The sequence below is a fragment of the Lampetra planeri genome, chromosome 3 (genome assembly GCF_965212315.1).
Source record: "Lampetra planeri chromosome 3, kcLamPlan1.2.h2, whole genome shotgun sequence".
Lineage (NCBI taxonomy): Eukaryota > Metazoa > Chordata > Hyperoartia > Petromyzontiformes > Petromyzontidae > Lampetra > Lampetra planeri.
Window position 1 is genome coordinate 27,460,648 of NC_136109.1, and position 25,793 is coordinate 27,486,440.

Sequence of the window (25,793 nt, forward strand, 5' to 3'; positions counted from 1 at the left end):
TACGTGACTTTACCGAAAAAACCTAAGAATATGATTCCTTGCAGTCACGAAAGCTTCAAATCTAGAATTAAATCCTATCATTACATATTACAAAACAATGGGACGGACTATATCGTCAGGTTACCAAACAATGGGACGTATTATCATCTTTGGCCCGCAAGCGAACAATGGGAAGTATTGTCATCTCTGGCTCTAAGTGGTAACCAAACAATGGGACGTATCGTCATCTCTGGCCTCCAAGCAGTAACCAAACAATGGGACATATCGTCATCTTTGGCCTCCAAGCAGTAACCAAACAATGGAAAGAATTGTTATCTCTGGCCCCCAAGCGGTAACCAAACAATGGGAAGAATTGTTATCTCTGGCCCCAAGCGGTAACCAAACAATGGGACGTATCGTCAACTCTGGCCCCCAAGCGATGCTTCAATGGAAATCTGCAGCGCATCGGCGGGACCACAATGGGAACGCTGTCACCTCGATCAATCAAGTTAAGTTCTTCACGCATCATCTCCAGCCAGATGCCAGAAGGAGAATTAGAGTTCCAAGATGACCATAAAAACCAAGCACCGTCATGAAAAAAGGTGGACATACGTTGGTTTACATTCATGAGTAAAAAAAAATGCATTCATTCATGACGTGTTATTGTTTGATGTTGTGTCGATGTTGTGTGTGTGTGTGTATATATATTATCTGAGGCCATGAACTTCTCCCATGCAGGGTATCCGCTTTGAGTGAAACTCAAGCAGAGACGTTGTATTTGAAGCGCTGCGAACCGCGGGGGGGGGGTGGGGAATCGTGCAAGCGGGAGAAGAGGAAGATGAGGATGAGTAAGAAGCAGGAGTCATTTGCCAATTAGGTCGCTCGTGCTGCCTCTCTGATCACGCCCTGAGGCTCACCCACGGGGAGCCTTCCACCTGGGGGGGGGGGGGCTCCCTTTGGCACTGCTAAGCTTTCTTTGATCGTTGTCAAAAAACATTTGTGCCGAGAACATGAGCAAAGTAATTGCGTAGGTAAAGTCACGTAGAAGGGAAGTAATAAAATAATAAAAATAAAACATAATAAAACAATTCTCACGACGTTTCGGCTACAACGCAAGCAGCCGTCTTCAGGTGAAGAATGAGACACTGCCAAGCTAGGAGCTTATATATAAGCTGAGTTGGAGGTGGAAGAAGAAGAGAGCCTTAACAAAAGAATGTGCATATCAAGAGGAATTTAGCATATTCATGGGAAATGCGTAGGAGGTGGTCGGGGGGGTTTTCAAAGTCATATTATGCCCATGCATTATGCAGGATCAGCAGCACGAAAGGGAGGGGGGGGGTAGCATTAACAGAGGGAGGGCATGTTAAAAGTATGTAGAAGCAATGACACATGTGAATGGGAAAACGGTGGCAGGAGATCCGCAGCGGAGCAAATAATGCATTCCCTGTGGAGAACACAAGATACACAGTTAATGCCAGTGAGTGGACTGCGGTCTGAAAGTCACCATAAACGTGAACAACAATCAGTTAAGATCCGAAGTGGTTTATTACGTCCTTCCAATGATTGCTGAGCCAGAATCCATCTTCTCGGTTGAAATTGTCTCTGTGTTTGTATATGTGGATCGCCTCATGAACGAATCTCTCATGGTAGCCAGATGGCTTGCAGAGAACCTCTGTCTTGGAGAAGTCAATGTCATGTGAACCCACTGAATTGTAACAGTGATCTGCCACGGCTGAGGTGTTTGTCCTACCGTGTTTCAGGTCAGCTTTATGTTCACGGATGCGGTCCGAGACATGTCGTTTGGTTTCTCCAATGTAACTGCTACCACAGAGGCAACTTAGTTTGTAGACGCCAGGGTACTGTATGTCTGGAACCACGTATTTTACAGACGGAACCAGATCACGGATTTTATGTACTGTGTTGAATCGTACCTGAATCTTGTGTTTAATCAGGATTTTGGAGATCTTTTTTGTGACCTCAGCAATGTAGGGTAAGGTGATGGTTTTGAAAGGCTCCTCAGCAGGATCCTTCTTGACGGTTGGAGTGATGGCCTTGCGGATTGTGTTGTCGGAGTAACCATTAGCCTTAAGAACTTGGCGTACGTGTTTGAGTTCACTGGCAATGTGTTCCTGGTCGGAGATGCATTGGGCTCTATGGTATAGAGTCTTGATGAGGGAGTTCTTCTGGGATGGATGGTGGTGGGAATCCGGTTTTAGGTAGGCATCCGTATGGGTGGCTTTCCTGTAGACAGAATGGCTCATTGAACCATCAGGTCTCCTTTTAATTAGGACATCCAAAAAGGGTAGCTTGCCATCTTTTTCGACTTCCATGGTGAATCTGATGGCTGGGTGTATGGAATTGATGTGGTCGAGAAATTTGTCTAGAGCAGGCCGGCCATGTGGCCAGATGACAAAAGTGTCATCTACGTACCTCTTCCATAAGGTCGGGTGTAGAGTGGCAGTCTGGATGGCGTCAGTCTCATATTTCTCCATGAAAATGTTGGCTACAACCGGAGATAGGGGGGAGCCCATTGGGGTGCCCTCAGTTTGCTTGTAGAAGGTTCCATTCCAGGTGAAGTATGTATTGGTTAAGCAGTGTCTCACCAGGGGGGTACCCCAGCATTCAGTCCTTGATGAACCAAGTCTTCAATGATTGCGATGGTGTCAGGCACAGGAACCTTGGTGAACAAGGAAACCACATCAAAACTGGCAAGCAGGTCGTCTGGGGACAGGGAAATCCCCTTGATTGTCGATACCAGGTCAGTAGAGTTTTGTACTGCAGAGGTGGTTTTTCCAGTGAAAGGCCGTAGGATTTCAGACAAAAAACGAGCCAGTTTGTAAGTGGGGGAGTTGATAGTAGAGACAATGGGACGAAGAGGTGTATCTTCTTTATGTATCTTTGGCAAGCCGTACAATCTTGGTGGCCTGGCTGCAGAAGGTTTCAACGAGAACTGTTTGGTCTGATCAATTAATGCGGTTGAAGCAGAAATGATTTTGTTGGTTTTGGTGACGAGGCTGTTCGTGGGGTCTCTTTTTATTTTTGTATAGCTGCCATCGTTGACTAGTTCTTGAATTTTGTTGTTGTATTCTATTTTGTCCATGATGACAGTGGCATTGCCTTTGTCGGCTGAGAGGATGACAATGTCATCCCTCTTTTTTAATCGAGCTAATTCAAAACGCTCATCTTTGCTGATGTTGCTAGCTGGCATCTTAGCGTTTTTGAGGGTTGCAGAGATTTCAGATCTTGCTACGTCTGCAGCGATGTGACTCAAGCCCTTGAGAGCTACATCTACTCGAGCAATTATATCATTAACTGGTATGTGTCTAGGTGTGACTGCAAAGTTTAGTACTTTAGCTAAAACAGATTTCAGACCTTCAGAAATAGGACTGTTACAGCGATTAATTACGACTTTGTTAACATCTAGCTCTTCAATGTGTGGGTCCGGTTTCTTGTTTGAGAGGCGGTTGAATTTGGAAATCAAGTTGTCCTTACATTTAGTCGACATAGCGGCAGCTGAAGAGGCAGTCATTTTTTCTACATGTTCCCAATCCGATGTGGACATTGTTGCACTCAAAGATAAGTGTGATTTGTAGAGTGTCTTGTCTAACTGATCTAGTTCGGTGCGCGTAAGTCTGATTTTCTCTGAGATAAGAGCTAAGCTAGTTCTAGACAGAATTCGTTTCGCATCATGTTAATGCTACCCCCCCCCCCCTCCCTTTGGTACTGCTGATCCTGCATAATGCATGGGCATAATATGACTTTGAAAACCCCCCCGACCACCTCCTACGCATTTCCCATGAATATGCTAAATTCCTCTTGATATGCACATTCTTTTGTTAAGGCTCTCTTCTTCTTCCACCTCCAACTCAGCTTATATATAAGCTCCTAGCTTGGCAGTGTCTCATTCTTCACCTGAAGACGGCTGCTTGCGTTGTAGCCGAAACGTCGTGAGAATTGTTTTATTATGTTTTATTTTTATTATTTAATTACTTCCCTTCTACGTGACTTTACCGAAAGAACCAAGAAGATGAATCCCTGCAGTCACGAAAGCTTTAAATCGAAATTTAATTTCGTAGGCTTTTGCCTTTTTTCTTGTGAAGTTTTTTTACAATGCGCTGCGTATACTCTTATATAAGCGCACAACTTTATCTGTGATGAACGCTGCACTTTCCGTCGTTTTCATGCAGGGGGCGCTGCAAACCTACGGGTCCCCTGCATGAACGACAGAGGCGCAGGGACAGACGTTCGATTACGTTGGAATCGATCTGCAGACGGCAGTCTTCTCGCACGGCCAGCAGCTCTGTGTCGCCTCATCTCGATCCCGCAATCCCAAACAGGTGAAAGTCGGCGTCGAAACGAACCCCCGGCAAGGACATCTACTTAACGATGAGAGAAAATTCACACGAAATGTCGTTTTTAATGAAGTCTTCCAGATGTAAAATGATATAAGCTTTGGATGAAGAAATACAATTATCTAATTCAAAAAATAATACAATTCAAATATGTTTCATTTTAAAACTTCAAAACGGAGCATCGGGTGCTTGTGCGTGAATGCGTCGTTCGTGTGCCAATTTTTTTCGTGACTTTTCTGGCCGAAATGCCGTAAATGGTTGTGAGGGGCGGCGCAGATGCCCCCGAGCAACCCCTAGTTATATATATATACACACACCTTGCTGATCGCGTCAAGGGCATACACCATCATCACTCAAACTCCGGTCGTCATCCTCGCCGCAGCGGCTTTTGGCTGGCAATCGAACAAAGACGGCTGTCACCGCATCGCGCGCTTTCAGATGCGCCTCTGCGGCCGTCTGGAACGCTCTTCCTTTTGATATTAGGAAGCCACTGGAGCGATGCACTTTTAAATGATGTAGATTGAAAACCAACTTCTTTCAAGCTGCTTATTGTGTTTCGTTTGTTGTCCTTGCCCCACACCTCTCATCAGCACGGCTGGCTACGTACGATGCGAAATAAGTTAAACATACATACGTACGTACATACATGGCACAGCAGCCTGCACAGTGGGTAGCAGCACCACACGACAAACCCGGCGACCTGGGTCAGATTATGGGCCATGGCTAATACGAGTGGCGAGAGATATCTGAACCGGTCCCAGGACACTCGCCGCCCATCGACCCGACTACACCTTTCACCAGCCTACATTGACCAGCACGGTGAAGTATGGACAAACAACCCCCGTATGACTGACAAGGTGTAGGGAGGCCTTCGTCTGGCAGTCGATTGACCATGATTAATGACGATCGTGATATATACCCACCTGCATCAGATGACGAAAACAAAAAACCTACGTGGGTGTTTTTGGACAGTGACAACTGGTTTGTGAAAGCATGGGGTGACATTGAGCAAGTGTAGCAGGAAAACAAGATGAACCATTTTGAAGCATACACAATATTAACTTTTATATCGAGCTTACGCCTGGTAAAACTAATGGCAATAGATACTTTCATGAACAAATGCATATAATTTTAGTGACCGCATGGTATACATTTTTCATTTTTTCTTAATCCACTGGAGGCCATGCTACCGCAAATGGAGGTAATAATTTTCACTTGCACTCACTGCCAGTGCATCCATTATAAAAAAAAAACATGAGGGCATGTATGAGTGTGAACAAAATCATATTTTTCACTAAGTGCACTTTCCACAAGCAGAGAGGCATTATAGTTGTGCATCATTGATGAGTACGCACGGAATAACGTCAGAAGTGTTCCCGTCGAGTGCTTTGTTGCGAAGTTATTGAATGCATTTTGCAGTAGCTCTATCTTTCTCTCTCCATTAGGATGACAGTCCACAGGAACAGTGGGGAGGTGGGTGGCTCATGAAGTCAGAGCACTACCTGGCATTGCCGAGAAACCTGGGTGTGAGCTCAGGCAGCAGCCCAATGATTAAGCCACCTTCTTAAATCTCGTGACGAGTGAGTGCACAACTAACATTGTGGTCTTAAATTTGGTTTTGGACCTACTTTGAGTAAATTCCAGCTCTCACTGCTCTTGAGCAGGATGGGTGGGAACATGTTCTAGATAAGAGATCCCTTGAAGGTATCTCAGCAGTAGTTCTGGGATATCTGCTTCTGCAGATATCCCGCACGAGAGGGAGAGGGTTTGCCTGCTCTGTGCTAGTTCTGAACGGATGCTCCGTCTCAGGACGTGACACCAACAGCGCAATGGTGGAGAAATAGAGGAGAAATTGAATCAGACAAGAGAAATAGATCATGTTGTTGTATTTTGCGCAGCACGCAACAAACTGGACAGGGCATGCATGATGTTCTCTGTGAAATATCACCGACAACCTACATCAACGTTTCAATTTAACGTAAAAAACATTGTATAATACCTTAGTTATATTCCTGCATGTAAACACACGATCAGATAGGAGAATGTACATGATCTTCTCCGACAATAATTTAAAATGAAAAAAAATCACGTTCCCCTCCCCCCAGAGAGCGTGGATTGCATTGGACAGCGGTGCCCATCTCTGTTGGTGACTCTAAAGTAGTGATTGCAACTCCACATTGCTATGCCAGGGCTCAGTGAAGTACATTAGACAAGCATTATTGGCCTCAATGTGGTTAACTGCTTATCGGCTCCTGGTTGACTCTCGACAGGGATTGAAAAAGACAGCCTTTCCATTTGTGAGTCGAGTGCTCTGGCCACTGCCAACTAGCTAAGTTTCCACGTAATACTGGTAGGAACCTCCTGGTTACACCAGCTCACATGGGATTATTGTGTCCGTCCGTCCGTCGTACAGGGAGGGGCTGGGTGGGAAGGGAGGGGCTGGGTGGAGAGGGCAGGGTGGAGAGGGGCTGGGTGGGGAGGGTGAGGCTGAGTGGGGAGGGGAGGGTGGGGAGGGGCTGGGTGGGGAGGGTGGGGAGGGGCTGGGTGGGGAAGGTGGGGCTGGGTGCGGGGTGCGGGGTGGGAGGGGTGGGGCTGGGTGGGGAGGGGCTGGTCACCCCGTGGTGCCCTTATAAAACTCAACGTTTAACGTACTCACACCGGCTTGTGCCCGCCCTCACAGTCGGGCATATTTGCGGAATACACCACGCCGCCGTTGACCCTGGCCATTGACCGAGCAACTCAACGTTCCTACCAGCTCCCTCCGCAGGAATGTGTTAATGAGGGCGCTACTGTGGCTAAATGTTAACTACCTCACCTGGTAGGAAGGAGGTCGTGGGTTCGATCCCGACCCTGACGCCTGCTGGAGATTTGGAGTTTGCAAGTTCTCCGCGTGGTCGCGTGGATGTTTCTCCGGGTCCTCCGGTTTCCCCTCCACATTCAGAATCAACATTCGTGTAAAGTATTTGACTGTTATACATTTCCACATCATAAGCCACTTTGTTGAGCTATAATTTGCGATAGCCAAGTCGCTTCTGAAAAAGAGCTGTATAGCTCAGTGGACCTTACCTGGTAAAATAAAATAAAAAAAATTGCTTACTTTTAGTTTAATAATGATGATTCTAAGAATAATTTACAGACATACTCTTTGGTTCTTTCTCTTTGTCAGTCCACTGCTGGATGAAGGCCTCCCCACACGGTCAGATAGACATGTCACTGTCACCACACTTCACGACACTGGACGGTTCAGATTGGTGAAGTTCGGTCACCCAGGTCTGGTTCAGATATCACTCACCACTTACATTAGCCGTGGCCTCAATTGAACTCGGGTAATCGGGTTCAGAATACAGTACTCTAACCACTGCACCCCTATGAAAGGTATAGACACACATGCACAGAAAAGTAACATATTTTATTGTGCGAAAAAGTTTCTATTTTTGCCAAAAAGGCTTTCGTTCCTCATTCTCAACAACAACGTACACACTCTAAATATATCCGTAATGCGTACCTATGCACATTGAGCATTGTTTTTTTTCCTTTATACACGTTTACAAAAAGTGATTCTCGCGACAATATTACGTGCCAGCCAAGTGCTAAATCAACTAATTATCGTGAGTCTTCAACAGGCGCTAATGACCACATGCCACGGATGACTCTTTCACGAGGCGCTGTGGAATTATTCCAGGAGACACGCCAATAACCTGCAAATTGACTAAGAGCTCACGTTGCTCGCCACAATTGCTAAAAAGCACGGAGAAGTGCATCCCAATTAGCACTGCCCAATCACGCTTCCGCAGGTGTCCCCAATCTTAGTAAGCATTACCCCATCGACTGGAGCTGAAAAGCCACAGGAACTGGAGAAAGAGTGGAGTGTTCTCAATAAAGCAGGCGCGTTATATCTAGCTGGTGTGCATGCGAAATTCTCATCGACTTATTTATTTGCATCTTTAATTTCAATTTGACTAATGAACCATGTGCTAAACACAAAACTAATTTGAAATTGATCTAAATCTGCAATTAACCTATTTGAGAAGTTCATGAATCTAATTCGTATACATTGGAGACAAAAAAAATGTTTCCCCGAAATGATGCCCCGTGCAGCCCTTCCCACACGTCCTGTAATTAGGTGGAGAGGGACAGGGCGCAATTACGCGACGTAGCAGCATTCATTAGGGCACGTGTGGCCGCATGACCTCCGTGACCTGCTCAAACACGCGTCTCCATATTGTCCATTAAAACCAATTATCCCCTGACGGCATCAAACGGCTCGAGGAGGAACGCCCTGCCATTCAAGAACGCCACGGCCGACAATAATTGAGAATGAGCCTCGGCGTGCACAATACGACTCGGAAGCAATTTCCCAACCCAGGCTCGCATTCAGGAGGCAGACACCAAAATAATTGAAAGAGTGAAACATTCTGGCAATGATGGATTTTTTTTATTCTCTACACCCCCCCCCCAACCCACGCTATAATCCCACCAAAGCACAGCAGCGTTCGCGGACCCTGCCTTTCGAAGGCCTGGCCAGGGCGGAGGGAGAGAGCCGTGACGCCCAAGGGAACGCCGGCGTGAAACAAAAACTACATTAATTTTGAGAGCCCCCCCGTCGATTGTACATCGCTATCCGACGCAGAGAGATGAACACGGATGTGGAGACGCAGAAATGGGACGAAAAAATGTTTGCTTAACCCTGTTAAGAATAGTTTGTTATTTTTCTGTTTTTCAATGACTTTGTTGTTGTTGTTGTTGCGCTGTTTTCTACGAAGATCGATCCTCGAGCAGTTGACAAGAAACTGTGAAATCACCGTCCGTGTTCTGCAATCGCTAGCACTAGTCCAGGGGTCGCCGGTTCGAACTCCCGGCGTGGGCAATTGAAGCAATGGTGCAAGTTTCTTAAAATACCTCCCTCGCCTATGCCCACCCGGCAGTAAAAATAGGATACAAACCACAGGTAGTCGATTGGCAGGTCGTGTGCGGTGGGCTCAAGTGTGGGTTACTCCCACCTCTTTCAACGATGTCTGGCCGGCGTAAAAGAGTAGGCCAAAGTGATCTCGAATAGAGGCCCATCTGCCAGCAGTGACATTAGCAAAAAATTGCAGGACTGTATTTATTTTTACTTTTTACTTGACGTCAGGCCCGTCCAAGGAAAACAAAACTATCTGACGTGATGGCACAACGTGGCATTCTCCTCTCTTCCTGTGTGCTCTTGAATCATTATGCGCAAATGTTAATTCTGCAAAACCGGCTGGTGGTGGTGCTGGCCCATTGGGAGCCCTGATCTAAACAAATATTTTGGGTGTTTCCCTCTTTTTCAATTTGTAAAAAATTTACCTCATTTCTGAAATAACAAAAGCCAACAAACAGATTTAATGGGATAAGAGAAACATAGACAAAATAGAGATGCAGTGAAATGAGAGGAGAGATGCAGACAAGACAGACGAGGGATTAATTGGCTCTGCGTTTTAATTAAACCGTGTTTATTAGGATTTTGAGCTGATACCTCCTTTACCCCGGATTTAGTCATAAATCCACGGTCCCTTGAGCTCCTTGGGGGTCCTAAGCTTTTGATTGGTTCGCTTAAACCGAGCAACCCCACGTGCCACCGGGCCTGTTCCCGTCAACCCTGCTGGGACCACTTGGGGCCGATGGGCCGATACATAGAGACGCCGTGTGACAGGCACACTCGGCAGGCGCGATCAAATACAACTCCTGAAGCAGCAGTTGGAGGAGTGTTGCTCATTGGCTACATCTTGTGAGGACGTTTCTTCTTCAGGCATTTGTCAATTGGCAGCTCTTGTCTGATTTTTTGATTTATTCTTCAATGTCCCCCATTCCCTCCTTCAAGTCACATCCTGAGCTATTTCCCAACATACCTCGTCCGTCCACAACTTCCTTCATCAAGCCTTCCCTCTGAGAATATGCCCCGGCAAACACATCATTCGCCTTTTCTGTATTGTTTTAATCACACTTCTCTCCTCCTAAGCCTGCTCCAGAACTTCCCCGTGGCTCTTTCTTGCCATTGCATTGAACCAAACAACTCACATTTCAAGATTTTTCAGTTTTTGCTTCGTTTATCAAGAGTCCAAGTTTATGCCCCATACACACGAAATTACGCCTGCATGCTTGTGAGGATACACTGCGTGGTTTCTGCAAGTAAAACATTCCTAATTTTAGTTTTCTATGAAGACGAATGCATTTTTATTCCAAGATCTATGATTTATTTAACACTTGCTCGCACATGAGATGCGAATAAACGAAAGTTAAACAGGCTGAAACTATTGCGAAGCGTGTACAATCCTTTTTTTAAATCCTTTATATTAAGTTCGCTTGCTTGCGCGCTTGCGCGCTTACGACCGTGCAAATCTTTCGGTCGTTTTTTAACCCACTTCCCGTGATCCAATCGAGCTGACATTTTGCACACAGACTCGTTGTGCGTGACAATTTATTTTCGTGAAAATTTTTTTCCAAAATTTTACACTTTTTAGTAAAAAATAAATTATATTTAATTACCAATTGCTTAATGGTGGCAGGCAATCATCTGACCCATAGGTGGCAGCTATCTCAAGCCAGAGGACGAGAGGACTTTAGCCGCCCGTTTCAAAGACCAATGTGGGCTGGGTTGTGGCCCATTGAACACGCATATAAAGGATTTATAGTGAAAAACTTTGTTTTTACGGGTTAATTTTTACGAATGAAACGTTTTCCCCCTTGGCGTTGTATTTTCAGAAACGCCAAACTAAAACGGAATTGCGTACCAATAACCAAGGCGCTGCAAGAGAAGTGCTGAAGCGAGATGATAAAGCTGGGTTCGTTTGCCAGAGGGGGTGGTGGTGAGGGGACGGGGGTGGGGGTGAGGGGGTGGGCTGGGGGGGGGCATTGTAGCACAAATAAAAAAACAAAATCTGAATATTTATTTCTACTGGAGGAATCCGATGAGCAATAAAGCTCTTTCTCACAGATGTCCCTGTGATGAGGGGCAAGACCTTCAATGGTGAAGGGGTTAAGGGTGCTTGGGAAGACGGGTGGAATGAGCAGCTCCGTAACACCCCACCCCCACTTCGTTATCACGGCCGTCGTCAGCCGTAACGAATCCACTGCTGGGTGAAGGCCTCCTTCCCCAAAGCCGTCGCCATCTCTCGTGCGCCTGCGGTGTGACAATCTACCCAGCACCTTACCGCAGGGCTTTGTCACGCACGAAAAAAGAAACTTCATCAAACCACTGAACTCTGATCATTGCTTCTAGTCTCGTGCTTCCCACTGAGCAGTCCAACGTCTCAATTCCATCGTGCGGCTGCGAGCCGAACGGCTGAGTGGTATTTTTCCCCCCAGTTTCTGTTCCAATCTCATTACCTTAATGGTGCTGTAAGCCGGCAACATAACCCTCCCCACCTAAGCTGCATACAGCCCAGTTCGTCGCTTCATCATCATCATCATCAACAGACGTGGTCAATCCACTGCTGGATGAAGGCATCCATAAGCCGCCCACCACCTTCCCACGGCCCTGCGAATGCAGCTGCAGGTGATTTTGCCGCGTTGGCAGCACGGTGAGCGATTGGGGTGGTGGTGGTGGTGGGAGTCAAGTTGCTACTTTCGCTGAACGAACAACGCACGCGAACTAATGAACGAGCAGCCCGCGTGGGGAACGTCGCTGTCGAGACGCGCGGCCAAAACTGCGTCCCTCGGCATCTTCCGTCGCTCAAGGGCCTCGCTCGTCTGGCGGCGGCTGCGCTTTTTTAGGCAGCGCTGATCAAAGGATGGAGCAGAAGGCCAGCCATGAAATTAACTTAAGCCTAAACACGCCAATAAATTAAAACCAAATTAAATGCTCCACCACGTGGCGGTTGGGGAGCTGAGTTAAGGATGCCGGCTGTCGTGGGGGGCCACGGGCGCAGAGATGCCAGGGATGTGCAACGCAACCCCCCCCCCCACCCCCCTATGCCCCCCTCCACCCCCTATCCCCCCCACCTCCCTATCCCCCCACACCCCATTTCCCCCCCGACACCCCCTCTATCACCCCCCTCTATCCCTCCTCTATCCCCCCCCTATCAACCCCTATCCCCCCCATTACCCCCCACCCCCCTATCGCCCCCACCCCCACACCCCCTATCCCCCCCACCCCCCTATCCACCCCACCCCCTATCCCCCCACCTCCTATTGCCCCCACCCCCTTTCGCCCCCACCCCCACACCCCCTATCCCCCTCGACACCCCCCTATCACCACCCCCGCCCCCGGCTAGAGGGCGTACGGGGAAGAGATTTCCACAGGACTGTCCCCACAGTAGCCTGCTGTCATGGGGCTGCCGTGCTGTCTGTATCTCGAGCGCGCGGTGCTGTGAAGCAGTTGGCCGGAATGAAACACGACAGGCGAGTCACAGTTTAGGATCGTGGGGAGAAGCTCATACTCTTTGGGGAGGGGGGAAAACTAATTCAAGTGTCTAAAAAAAAGTTACATCTCTGTGAAAAAGGCCAAGTTGTCGGCTTCTGAGATCCTGCCCTTCTGATCCGTATGCGTTTGTAAACGTGATGATGTGAAAACTGAGATCGTCGAGTTATCTCGTCCAACATTGAGAGACATCAAAAAAAGCCGTTGTGGTTTTTTGCCAATTTTTTTGTCGCGTGCCTTTTTTGCCAATATTTGTTGTCACTTTAGGCAATTTCTGGAAATTTTTTGTCATTTTTACCCCTTTCCGCAAGAAGGTCTATCCCATCTCAAAGAAGAAAATCAAATCTGCGGTTCGTTTTTCACGTAATAACATTTGCGGCTAAACTTGAGTGGATTATGTGGAAAGAAACATGGGATTTTGTGTATAAATAGGGCAATATTGCACCTTTCACTTGGACTCGGACAGCGAGTATCCCCCACACAGTGAATAAAAGTCTCCCGCGTGCTTCTCAAACGTTCGCTTGGAATGTCTGCTATCAGCTTTTGGGGGTGCACATTAAACGGATAGATTTAATACATCTTCTCGCTTGCGTGCCGCAAAATAATTACTCAACCCCAAAATGCAGCGTCGCCTGCAGATAAGCAGCTGTCAGAAAGAGGCATCCTTCCGATGTCTGTGTTCAGGAAAGTGGTTCACGGAACAATTGCGGACATCAATTATTCCCGAGCCTCGGTGCAAAGACGTGGCAGGCTGCCGAATAAATGAGATATCCTGTAGCAACATCCGTGACACCGCCACTGTGCATAGCGAGTGTCCTGTAGCGCTGGGTCCTTATCATAATCCTGACGTTCCTAACAGGCTGTCTGTGTCCACCCGAAGTAACAAACCAACATTGTGCTCCGATGGCCTTCGTCAGTTCTTCTGAGGACAGTGCTAATAACCAACAACAACTAGTTCCGTTCCGTGGGCAATCTCGTGATGTCGCGCACTGGAATAATGATGTTTCTCTGGCGTGTGTTTTTTTCTTCCCCCAAATAGAACTACGGCCGTTTAAAGTTTGTATCTGAAATCTTGATTTGAAGCTTTCGTGACTGCAGGAATCCATTCTCTTTGGTTCTTTCGGTAAAGTCACGTAGATATAAATTAATCACGAGGTTTCAGGCGCTTGTGTTGCTCCCGAAACGTCGTGATTTATTTTATTTTATACCTACGTGACTTTACCGAAAGAACCAAAGAGTTTGTATGTGAAGTCATTTAAATGGAAAATCGGGTTTCGTGAAGCCTCAATATTACATCGCGGGGTTGTGAAAGACGGTGGCGACGGCCTTCATCCAGCAGTGATGGACGTTGTTAACGTTTTTCTACAGAATTCGTCAGGCGGCATTTCCCATCGACACACTCTCACCACGATCTAAGTGGTGCGGATCATCTGCGACCACCGGCTAACAGTCTGGCTGCACCTGATATACGGCGCAGTACCTCGGACCAAACCACTGCTCGTACCGCCGCACACGGCAACGAAGCAATACGCAAGTGCGTACGATCCCTCGGCGCGGCGTAACATTGCGCATCGGCGGAACATTCTTTTGCAGTGTGTGCCTCGAGTCTCCATGCGAATCGCGCGTATCTTCGGGGAGACTCCACCGTGTTGGACTGAGGTCAGAGTGCAGCTTTAAGCTAAGGGAGAAATCAAATGTTCCATCGCAAGGTATGACAGCGCGGGCATAGCAGAGCGCGGTTTAACAGCACCCAGGCAAGTGGCTGACCTTCCTGTGACCTTTCTTTTGCTGCTGTGGACAAAATAGGTTTGCCATTCCTCCCTGGCAGGATTCGGATTTTATACCGTCTGCGTCACACGAGCCGACCTCGTGTCACCCCAACACCTGCCCCTGATTCATGTGGGCCAATCTCTTCGACGACTGATCCACACCTCTATTACGCACAAAGAAAAATATGTTTCTTCATCCTATTAGAAGAAAACTTGGTTACGAACCATGCGGAGATCCTCGATTTTGCACCGCTAATGACTGCTCTTGAAAGTTAATGCGTGAGGACCAAATAACTCAAAAATGCACCCGATTTTGTGAGAAATAGGAAGCTAATTATAGATTTGAAGTGTTCGTGACTGCAAGTATTGATACTCTTTGTTTTTTTCGGTAAAGTCACGTAGGTAAAAAATATATAAATGAAAAACAACTAAATTAAATCACGACGTTTCAGAGGCAACACAAGCTTCCGTCCTGAAGACGTCCTGAAGACGGAAGCTTGTGTTGCCCCCGAAACGTCGTGATTTAATTTAGTTGTTTTTCATTTATTTATTTTTTACCTACGTGACTTTACCGAAAAAACCAAAGAGTATGAATAGAAAGCTAAGCAGGATTTTTTTGGGGGGCCTGGTTAGCGCTTAGATGGGTTAACCACTCCAGGACATTTCCGTCGCTGTAGGCGTGGAGCTGAAGGCCAGGAGACGGCAGGGCCAAGTGTCCATCTCCTCGTGTCTGTGGGGTTTCTCCAGGCTCTCCGGTTACGTCCTACACGAAGCCACGAACGGGAACGACCAAACAACCCAAAGTAGCCTCTTGAAAAAGTGACTTTGCTGGGTATATCATTATTGTCATCGTTATCATCATTTAGGCTATTGAGAATATTACACTAACGGCAATGCGTAACTGTAGTTACATTTTATGAGGCACCACTACTCAAGGAAATTTCTTGAAAATGCTGCGGACTAACGACGACAACATTAATCCATTCATCATTACAGCCATCAAAGAGCTACGATTTCCAGCATACATTAGTCCACCCAAACACGGCACATATAAAATTGTCCACTGATAATTCTTCACATTGCTATGAGCAAGCTGTAGGTAACCTCGCAAATACAAAACAGAGTAGCAAGAAGAAGAAAACAAATCCACTCAGACTAAACGCAACAACAAAAATAAATTATTATTTTTCACAACTGATGACGATTACTTGTGTTGCAGTCGAAACGTCGTGAGAATTGTATTGTTTTATATTTTTATTATTGTATTATTTCCCTTCTACGTGACTTTACCGAAAGAACCAAGAATATAAAAATAGAACACATCCAAGCTTCCCCTCCCCTGTGTTTTATTTACCATTACAAAAATATATATATAGTTGTGACATACTTCCAGGCGCGCCCCTATCTCATCCAAAATTGACCCCAGGATTGCGCGATCCTCAATGCCTCCTCCACTGTCGCCGATCGTTACCGAGATTCTTGAAGCACGCACTGACATCGCCCGTCACATCGCAGAGCGATGGATTTGCATCACAAAATACCATCGCGCGCATCGTGTAAAGCGCTGCCGAAGTACAAACGTACCAAGAATTAATGCTGCGTGTGACCTCTGCGACTGCAAATCAATCAAGTGATTTGCATGTGCTATGAAGAACGGACATTGCTACAGTGTTATTGCCAAATGTGTTGAGTTTGTATTATACTGGTAGGAACCACCTGGTTCCACCAGCCCACAGGGGATTATTGTGTCCGTCCGTCGTGCATCAAAAAATGGGAGGGGTGGGGCTGGGTGGAGAGGGGAGGGTGGGGAGGGGTGGGGAGGGGAGGGTGGGGGAGGGGCTGGGTGAGGAGGGTGGGGCTGGGTGGGGAGGGGAGGGTGGGGGAGGGGCTGGGTGAGGAGGGTGGGGCTGGGTGGGGAGGGGAGGGTGGGGGAGGGGCTGGGTGAGGAGGGTGGGGCTGGGTGGGGAGGGGAGGGTGCGGAGGGGCTGGGTGGGGAGGGTGGGGCTGGGTGGGGAGGGGAGGGTGGGGGAGGGGCTGGGTGAGGAGGGTGGGGCTGGGTGGGGAGAGGAGGGTGCGGAGGGGCTGGGTGGGGAGGGGCTGGGTGGGGAGGGTGGGGGAGGGGCTGGGTGAGGAGGGTGGGGCTGGGTGGGGAGGGGAGGGTGGGGGAGGGGCTGGGTGAGGAGGGTGGGGCTGGGTGGGGAGGGGATGGTGCGGAGGGGCTGGGTGGGGAGGGGCTGGGTGGGGAGAGTGGGGAGGTACTGGGTGGGGAGGGTGGAGCTGGGTGGGGGGGTGGGAGGGGTGGGGCTGGGTGGGGAGGGGCTGGTCACCCCGTGGTGCCCTGATAAAACTCAACGTTTAACCTACTCACGCCGGCTTGTGCCCGCCCTCATAGTCGGGCATATTTGCGGAATACACCACGCCGCCGTTGACCCTGGCCGTTGACCGAGCAACCCAACGTTCCTACCAGCTCCCTCCGCAGGAATGTGTTGATTGTTCTGGCGTGGCACTGCCAACAAATAATGCGTTCAAATTTGCACGCAAATTAGCCGTAATAAAATCCCGAGTGCCATACGGTGGATGTATATTCCCCAGTAGCAAAAAAAAAAATCAAATGCGTGGTCATATTACTAAAATGACAAGACTTGTTAATAATGTCCAGCGTCGTTGGGGACCCCTGGTATAATAATCATGGGTGAGGTGCTCGGACGAGTTCCAGGCCATATCGAAGCGTGCAGCTGCCACTCGCCTAATTAACAGCAACACGTGGGCTGGAGCGCAGTGTGGTTTTAATGAGCGAATGCCACCGCCGCCGTCGCCGCTGCTGCTGCCGCTGCCACTGCTTCTCGGGTCTGCCAGCACCGAACAAAGCCTTCTTACAATTAGGAGTCATGCAATGACAAAAACAAACCCGGAACATTAGTCACACGTTATGTAATGTTACGGACTTTTGTGTGTGTGTGTGTGTTTTTTTTTCATCGTGTCAAATCCGTGATTAATAGTTGTTGTTGTTGGGAGGGGATTAAAAAAGAGGGGAAAAGCTAAGATGCAATCAACTATGACACGGATCGATATATCCATTGAAAACTTAGCGAGAAGTCGCGTGATACGGATATTTGTTACTCATATCCTTGGTTCTTTCGGTAAAGTCATCGTTGTTTTTTTCAAGCGATTTAAAACAAAACGCTACATTTGATGTTGGCGGGGGAGAACTCCTGGCAGTGGCGGCACCGCTACGGGAGCCTCATTTGCCGTGCCACCCCCCACTCCCCCCACCAGATCATGACGTGCCAGCCTCCAGAGGAAGAAGATCAGACGAAAAAAAATCACCCCCCTCCGTTTTCGCTCACGCTGCGCCTCTGCTGCTACCAAATTGCTTTCGTTTCCAAGCGCCGCTCCTCCGCCCCGCTATCTGAGCGCCAAGCTCGCCTGTTGGTCGGGCTGGGACATCGCCGCCGACTCCCGCGGAACTCTTTCATCGCGTGCGCCGCCCTGCGCTCTCCCTCGGAAGAAGATAGCCATTGATGGGCAGTTTCGCGCGGTAAAGCGGCGAACGGTTCGGAGTCTCTATCTCTGCACGACGGTCCGCCGTCGTGCCAAATAGCGGCCACCTCGCGCACACAGGAATTGGCATTTCGCTCGTAATGTCTCGGAGCGATGTAGGGGGAAAGCGGCTTCAATTGCTCTGCTCTCCCGGCGTAAAATAAAAACGCTCATGGCTTTGCCACGCCAATAAGTAGACACATAAATACAAAACCGTTTTTTTCTCTCCATTTCACTTTGCATTTGTTATGTTTTATAAAGTGAACCCCCCCAGTTCCGAGTATTCTCCCAGCAGGGGATGATTGGCTTACCACGGGGGTGGCATCTACAATAGCGGGAGCGTTGAACGAGGTCGTGATCGCCAAAGTAAAAGTTACACATTGGTGGAGTTTTATTGTTGTTGTTGTTGTCTTTTGTTAAAACAAGGCCATCGTGGAGAATGCTGGAAGCACAGCATCTTGAAAATTGGTGGGTGGTAGCGTGGGGGTGGGAGTGGTTGGGGGGGGGGTTCCAGTTCACAAAGTGGCATCTCAGCAGCAAGCGGGGGGGGGGGGGGGTGAGGCGGTGGGTGCACTCAAGGCGGATGGGATAAAAAAAAAACATTCACGCGCGAGAGAGAGAGAGACACTCTCTGTTCCACGTTGCCACGACCTTGACCTTACAGCGGCTGACAGAAGCGCCGGCAAATCCCCCACACGCAACACCTCGTTACGGAAACCGACAATTTCCACGCAGCGCGTCCCATCATCGCACGAGCCGTCGCTGCTGCGTCCTCTGGACCAGCCCCCCCCCGCACCCCCTACACCCACCCCCGCCCCCGTAACGTGTCAGCTTGATGATGAGCTTCCTAATTATGCAAGCTAATTATTCTCAGGAAATTATATTCTTCGTATACGCTGGCACAATATGCACAGTTTAATGTATTCTGCTTTCACACACTCTGCTTTTGTGTCCATTAACTGGACGAGGGCTTCCTGAAATTTGAAACTTTTAATGTTCATGAGCTGGCTGTAAAGATGTTTTTATGTTAATTAAGGGTTTGTTCTTTGAGGCACAAGGCACCTTAACATGAAGTAAACTTTTTTGGAATAAAAATCTATCTTTATATTCTTGGTGTACAATTAATTATTTTTTTTAAAAAAATGTATTTAAAGCTTTCGTGACTGCAGGGATTCATATTCTTGGTTCTTTCGGTAAAGTCACGTAGAAGGGAAATAATAAAATAATATAAATATAAAACAATAAAAATTCTCACGACGTTTCTACTGCAACACAAGCAATCATCATCAGGTGTGAAATCCACAGAAAGAAAATTTGAAAAAAGAGTCTATTCTCCACGACGGTCCGCTGCAATGCGTCTGTGGATTTCACACCTGATGATGATTGCTTGTGTTGCAGTCGAAACGTCGTGAGAATTTTTATTGTTTTATATTTATATTTTTTTATTATTTCCCTTCTACGTGACTTTACCGAAAGAACCAAGAATATACTTTATTATTGTCGTCGATAAAAAAACACATATTAATAATGTGCAAAAAAGTGTTTCATCTTCGTGTAAACTATAATTACTTTATTAAGATAAGTACCTAAAGTATACATACAAATCAAAATAAGAACATGTTAATTACAGCACGGCTTACACATTTTCTTCACGTAACAAAAATGTGCACATAACCTTTACGTTTTCAAACCTTAGCCCTTTCTTGAACGGGATTCTTTATAGCACACACGCCAAATCGTGGCCCAACAATCACCCCGAATGTTGAACGCATCTGGATGCGACGTTCAAACTTTGAATTAGATATGCAGCGCAACTCATACGCACGCTCCGCAAGGCAGATACGCGGGCAGAAACAAAGGACACGCACAAGGTCTCAATGGCTCTCTTCCTAGACATTTCTACGCGTATAGCTATGACAAGCCCGCGAGGTTGGGGCGATGTCAGCTGGCGATATCTCTTATGTAGGCCAGTAGCCATCGGAGATTGGAAAACTGCGATGACGGCTCCAGATATAGCCCACCCACCAGCTCACGTGAGATAAATATCTCAATATCTACTGGTGACAGTAAAACACGAAACACGTTGTTCCAATATGCCACGTTTTTATTTGAGTACAATCAACGAATCATCGTTCGTTCATCGTTTCAATGTCATCGATGAGGGAGCGGCGGAGCAGCGGTGAGCGCACTGCGCCATGAATCCGGCAAACCTGAGTTCAATTTCAAGCCACAACTAACATCTGTGCCATCGATGTCTCAACCGAACGTGCCCTCCCCACCTTTAACAACCCGCGCTGACCGGCGTGGCAAAAAAATATGATCAATAATGCCCCATGGCTAAAAGATGCGGGGAGGCTTTTATCCAGCAGTGGACTGACAAAAAGGCTGCCACTGATGAATAAAGGATGAATAAATGAAATACTATCATCAATACTTTAGGAGACTCCACCTGTACTGGATGTCTGTAGGCAAGGATTGTGTGCAAGTGATTGAGATTTTTGATTAGAAAAATACATTAACCTTGCGCTGAGAAAATATAATGGGCACATTTGGCATCATTCGAGCAGCGTCCCTGTTCATGTAAGAACTCGCAATTTACTACGTTACCTCCACGATAAAAAAAGATGTCAAAATGAAATCTCGCGCACGGAAATATAATCACATATTTTGTTCTTTTCACGTTCACACGTCTTAACTTTGAATGTGTTTTACCCGCACCACCTACTTGGCATTCACCCGTCACCACGCGTCGCTGCCGATTGCGTGACACAACGAAGGATGGAGCGGAAACATACAGAACACGCAGAATCGCATCGGTCGATCGTGTGCAACGAATGCCAACTCGCCGCCAAGGAACCTCATTCGTGTCAGGAAAGTCATGTACGCTGCAATGCGTCCAAGGAGCAGCGGAACCAGCCACCGTTTCCCCGACTGTCAAGACTAAACATTCGTTTCAATGACACCCTGCCGCAATATGTTGCGGTGAAATAAAAAAACACAACGTATGACCGCGAGTCCTTGTAATCTGTATGAAATCCAATTTTACCAAAAAGGCATTTATTTTTTTTGAAGACACATTAGACGGGCTGGCAGGTGTTCGTGCCACCGATGTATCTATTACTCGAGAGCGCGACGCAGCAGAAAGGTAACTTTAACGGGGCGAGGGGGAAAAATCATCCACAAATTCTGTCGCCGCACGTCAAGCTGCGGAGAGGGGGGGCGGGGGGGGGGGAAGGTGAAAGAAGGACAGTGGAACGCCGGCAACCGATTTATTCTCGTCGCGCGAGTCAATGCCCCGTCACTGCACGCGAGAAGCAGTCGGCTGGAGCCCCATCGCAGCGTGGCGCGTCCGCTACCTGCGCGCCGAACACAAATTAATTCTAGATTTGAAGCTTTCGTGACTGCAAGGATTCATACTCTTAGTTTTTTCGGTAAAGTCACGTAGGTAAAAAATGAAATTAAAATTAATAAAAATAAAATAATTTTTTATTAACTTTAATTCCATTTTTTTACCTACGTGAAAATAAAATGTTTTTTTATTAATTTTAATTTCATTTTTTTACCTACGTGACTTTACCGAAAAAACTAAGAGTATGAACACAAATTAGCTTCGTCACCGCCACTTCGGTCGAGCGGATATGTAGCTTCCCGCGATTCAGGAAAAATAGCAAAACCGTTGTTTTTTTTACCTCCCTCCCCACACCGCCTCGTTACGTTGTCATAGCGGTGAACCGTACAGATTGGGGAACAATTTCCCGTCTGCCGCTGTGCGGTGCGGAGCGAAACGTGGGCGGCTTGGGTCTCCCGCACCGCCTATTGGGCTTGACCGCCACTTACGATGTGGATTGCATCGGTCGCGATCGAGCGTTCAATTTACCATCGAAGCGCCAATGTTGCAATAAGTGGGGTGACTTGTTGTGTTTGCACACTGCCTGGTCAAATATATTTAACCCAACGGACGCAGATGAGAAATGGCTTGGGTTTTTATTTTATTTTTGTTCGCCTTCCTCTGAACCCTGCAGAGGTAATAAGCCTCTTGCTGAAAGCAAAGTGCACTTTTCAAGTAGGTTACAGGGAGGGGAGGGTTATGAAAAGTGAAATCCTCAATTTTACACATCGCATCTGGATTTTTACCACCCACTCTTACAGCCCTTTGCGATTTTCGCAAACGCGTGCGTGAAATATTCAACGCGCGTCCCTACGCGGGCCAAGGCTTCTTGCCGAGCGTGCACCAGGCACGTGCCCTCCCCCTGCCAAGCGAGACCTCTTCATTATTTAGCTGGTCTCAGCAAGTTGGCAGGGATTTTCATTAAGTCTCGCACTTCGAGTCACTGACCCGGCAATGCCCAGTTGTGCCTCGGCACTTCACAAAGATGGAGTTGCGCGAGCCATGCGTTTGGCAGGCGCAGGCTGATGTACACCTTGCCCGTCTCAAACCATCGCCTCCACACCCCCCCCCCCCCAAAGCGACTGGGGAGGAGGGAGAGTGCGCGGAGGAACACAGAACGAGGTCATACGGGCTTTTTTAAAACTCCACCATCGTTATATTCTTGGTTCTTTCGGTAAAGTCACGTAGAAGTCGACTGCAGTCGAAACGTCGTGAGAATTTGTATTGTTTTTTAATTCATATTATTTTATTATTTCCCTTCTACGTGACTTTACCGAAAGAACCAAGAATATGAATCCCTGCAGTCACGAAAGCTTTAAATCAAAATCCACCATCGTTCTTATCCGCTGGCGCCGGATTTTCTTTGTTAATTGAACCAAATCATTCTCCCGTCGACACCGAGAGGGGTGCTAATTAACGCTGCGTAGAGATCCATCGCCCCGCCAATGCACAATGAGACGGCCAATCATCCTCCACGTGAGGCCGCGAACATCACACGGCTACCTAGCGCGACACTGCGGTCGTCACACGGTGCATGTGCGCGCAAGACGTACCCGTACATCTGTTAAGTCACCGGATACCGCGAAAGATGAGCCAAAGCACCCACACGTCCTCGCGCAGCCCACATGTCGCCCACACTGCAACAACGCACCTCTCACACATGTTATGCAGAGTAGTGGACACACTTTCATTCTCAGCCACGGCGAATATCGTCGATTGAAAACTCATCTCTTTAGAACTGCTCGTTGCGTTTAGTGTTGTTGCTGTCCTTCGCCTGCACCTCCGATTAGCACGATAGGCTGCGTACGATGTGAAAAAGTTCAACACACGTACCGACATCAGTGGACCACATATTGAACCACTGTAGTCTCTGCTCCTTCAATGGAGCAATAGCAGAACCATACGAACACTAACTCTCTCTCTCCTGAACCCCTCTCGTGGCTAGCAGAACTCGACATTGCCATTTAGCTCCTGAACATATTGTCATACGGAAGAGTAAAATTGCGGTGAAATTATATCTGAATGGTTCTTCCCAGCCTGGGCTGACCGGCATGGCGCAGTGTTGTGGAAATGACCCCAATGACCCCCTAAACACCACGTGGGGGAGGCCTTGATATCCACAGTGAACTGAGAAAAAGCGCAATACGTGATTTTGTAAATAACTTTTTTTGTTTGCAAGGTAACAACAATGATTATGTGACGCTTATTATGCAGGGCACCTTTTACTTGAACGAAATATCGATAATTCACATATTAACAACGTTTCAACGAATTAATATATATTTTACCCCCTGAATACTGCTTGCATGCATGAATTGAGCAAAAGAGCTCCGCGGTGTACCCCACACACACCAACCACAAAAAGAGATCAAATGCAACGCCGCATTTGATATCACACAAACAGAAGAGCCAATCATATTTCATGTCAAGAATGACAATGTGCCACGTATAATGCCCTCCTTATGAATATTTCCACTTAACGCCGTGCTCTGATATTTCATTTTCAAGAAAACGCGAGTTGCCTTGTGTTTTTCACGGACAAACAAGCGAATAAATAGAAATCAAAGCGTCTAAAATAATGACAATTTTGCTATTCGAAGGGAGCCTTCCTTGACTGCACCAACTGATTCAGATGTTGTTGTTGTTGTTGTAAAACGCCGAATTGTCCCTGTCATCTTTGCACGCCCCCCTCCCCCTGCCCTGCTCCCTTGAGAAAGCGTGTCTCATGAAAACGAACCTCGATGACTCCTCTTCATCGGTCTCCCTCTCGGGGGTGCGCGGCATTCTCTGAGAAAGGGGTTGGAGAGCGTTTGGAAGGACTTTACCTAGGCTCCGGCTCTGCCCCCCACAACGCGTGCAATTGCAACTGAACGCTTTGGCTTGGCTGTGCAGCGCACGCAAACATAATTGCCGGGCCGTTGATTCGCGGAGCCGAGGGTCCCGCGAAACTCGCATTGTGTTCCAAAAAAAAAGAAAGTTCAATCATGCAGCTCATTTGAACGGCACACAATCAGCGCCGCCTCTCAGCACTCCTTCAATTGTTCGTTCGCTCGTTTCGTTTCTCAATCCGCTGGTCACGGCGAAGGTCGTGTCGGCAGAATGTTGAGTTGTGGTGGTCCAGACCTCCATTTCCCTGGCGACGGACTCCAGCACTACACTACACTATACACTACACCATACACTACGCTATACACTACTACACTACACTATACACTACACTATACACTACACTATACACTACTACACTATACACTACACTATACACTACACTATACACTACGCTATACACTACTATACACTACACTATACACTACACTAAACACTACACTATACACTACTATACACTATACTATACACTACTACACTACTTCACTATACACAACTACACTATACACTACTACACTACACTATACACTACACTATAAACTACTGCACTATACACTACGCTATACACTACACTATACACTACACTATACACTACTACACTATACACTACACTATACACTACTATACACGACTATACACTACACTATACACTACTACACTACACTATACACTACTATGCACGACACTATACACTACTACGCTACACTATACATTACTATACACTACACTATGCATTACACTACTAGCAACTAACACACTACTACACTACACTATACACTATTATGCCCAGACTCTATCTCTTGCTGGAGGAATTCCCAGGCGTTCCCAAAGCCATCCGAGCGACGTCGTCCCACCAGCGAGTCCTGACCCAGTGGGACGCGCTGCCCGGTAGAGTTCCGGGGGGAGTCTACCGCGGTGGCATCATTACAAGGTGCGCTCACCAACTTTAATTGTGGCGTCGTAAATTGTTTCAAACAAAGGAAAGGTGTGGCCGCTATCTATCGTACAAGAAGCGCTTTGTCGACACGTGTGGCACTTGGGGTCGGTCATTCATCCCCGCTGCTTCGCACTGCTGAATGAAGGTCCCTCCCTCCGCCCCACTGTGTCGGGTTGTTTTGTTTGACCATACTTCACCACGCTGGTCACTGCGGGACGGTGATGGTGGGAGAAGAGGGGTTAACATGAGTGGCGAGTGGTATATCAACCGGTCTTGGACCCCTTCTCACGGCCCGTCAACCCATAATGCCAAGCGTGGTGAGGCATGGATCGAGAACCCCTGTGTCTGACTGACACATTGTGAAGAGGCATAAATCTAGCAGTGGATTTACAAAGGGGCTGTAATTGTACATCTTTATGCACCGTCTATGCGCATTATTTGAACATTTAAATGTTAAATAGTGTGGTTATTTTTAATCGCACAAAGTATTGCTCCATAAATTAAACGGAAATATATTCTGCGGACTTGCTAAGCAGTCGAAAACCACAACCTTCGTGACCTC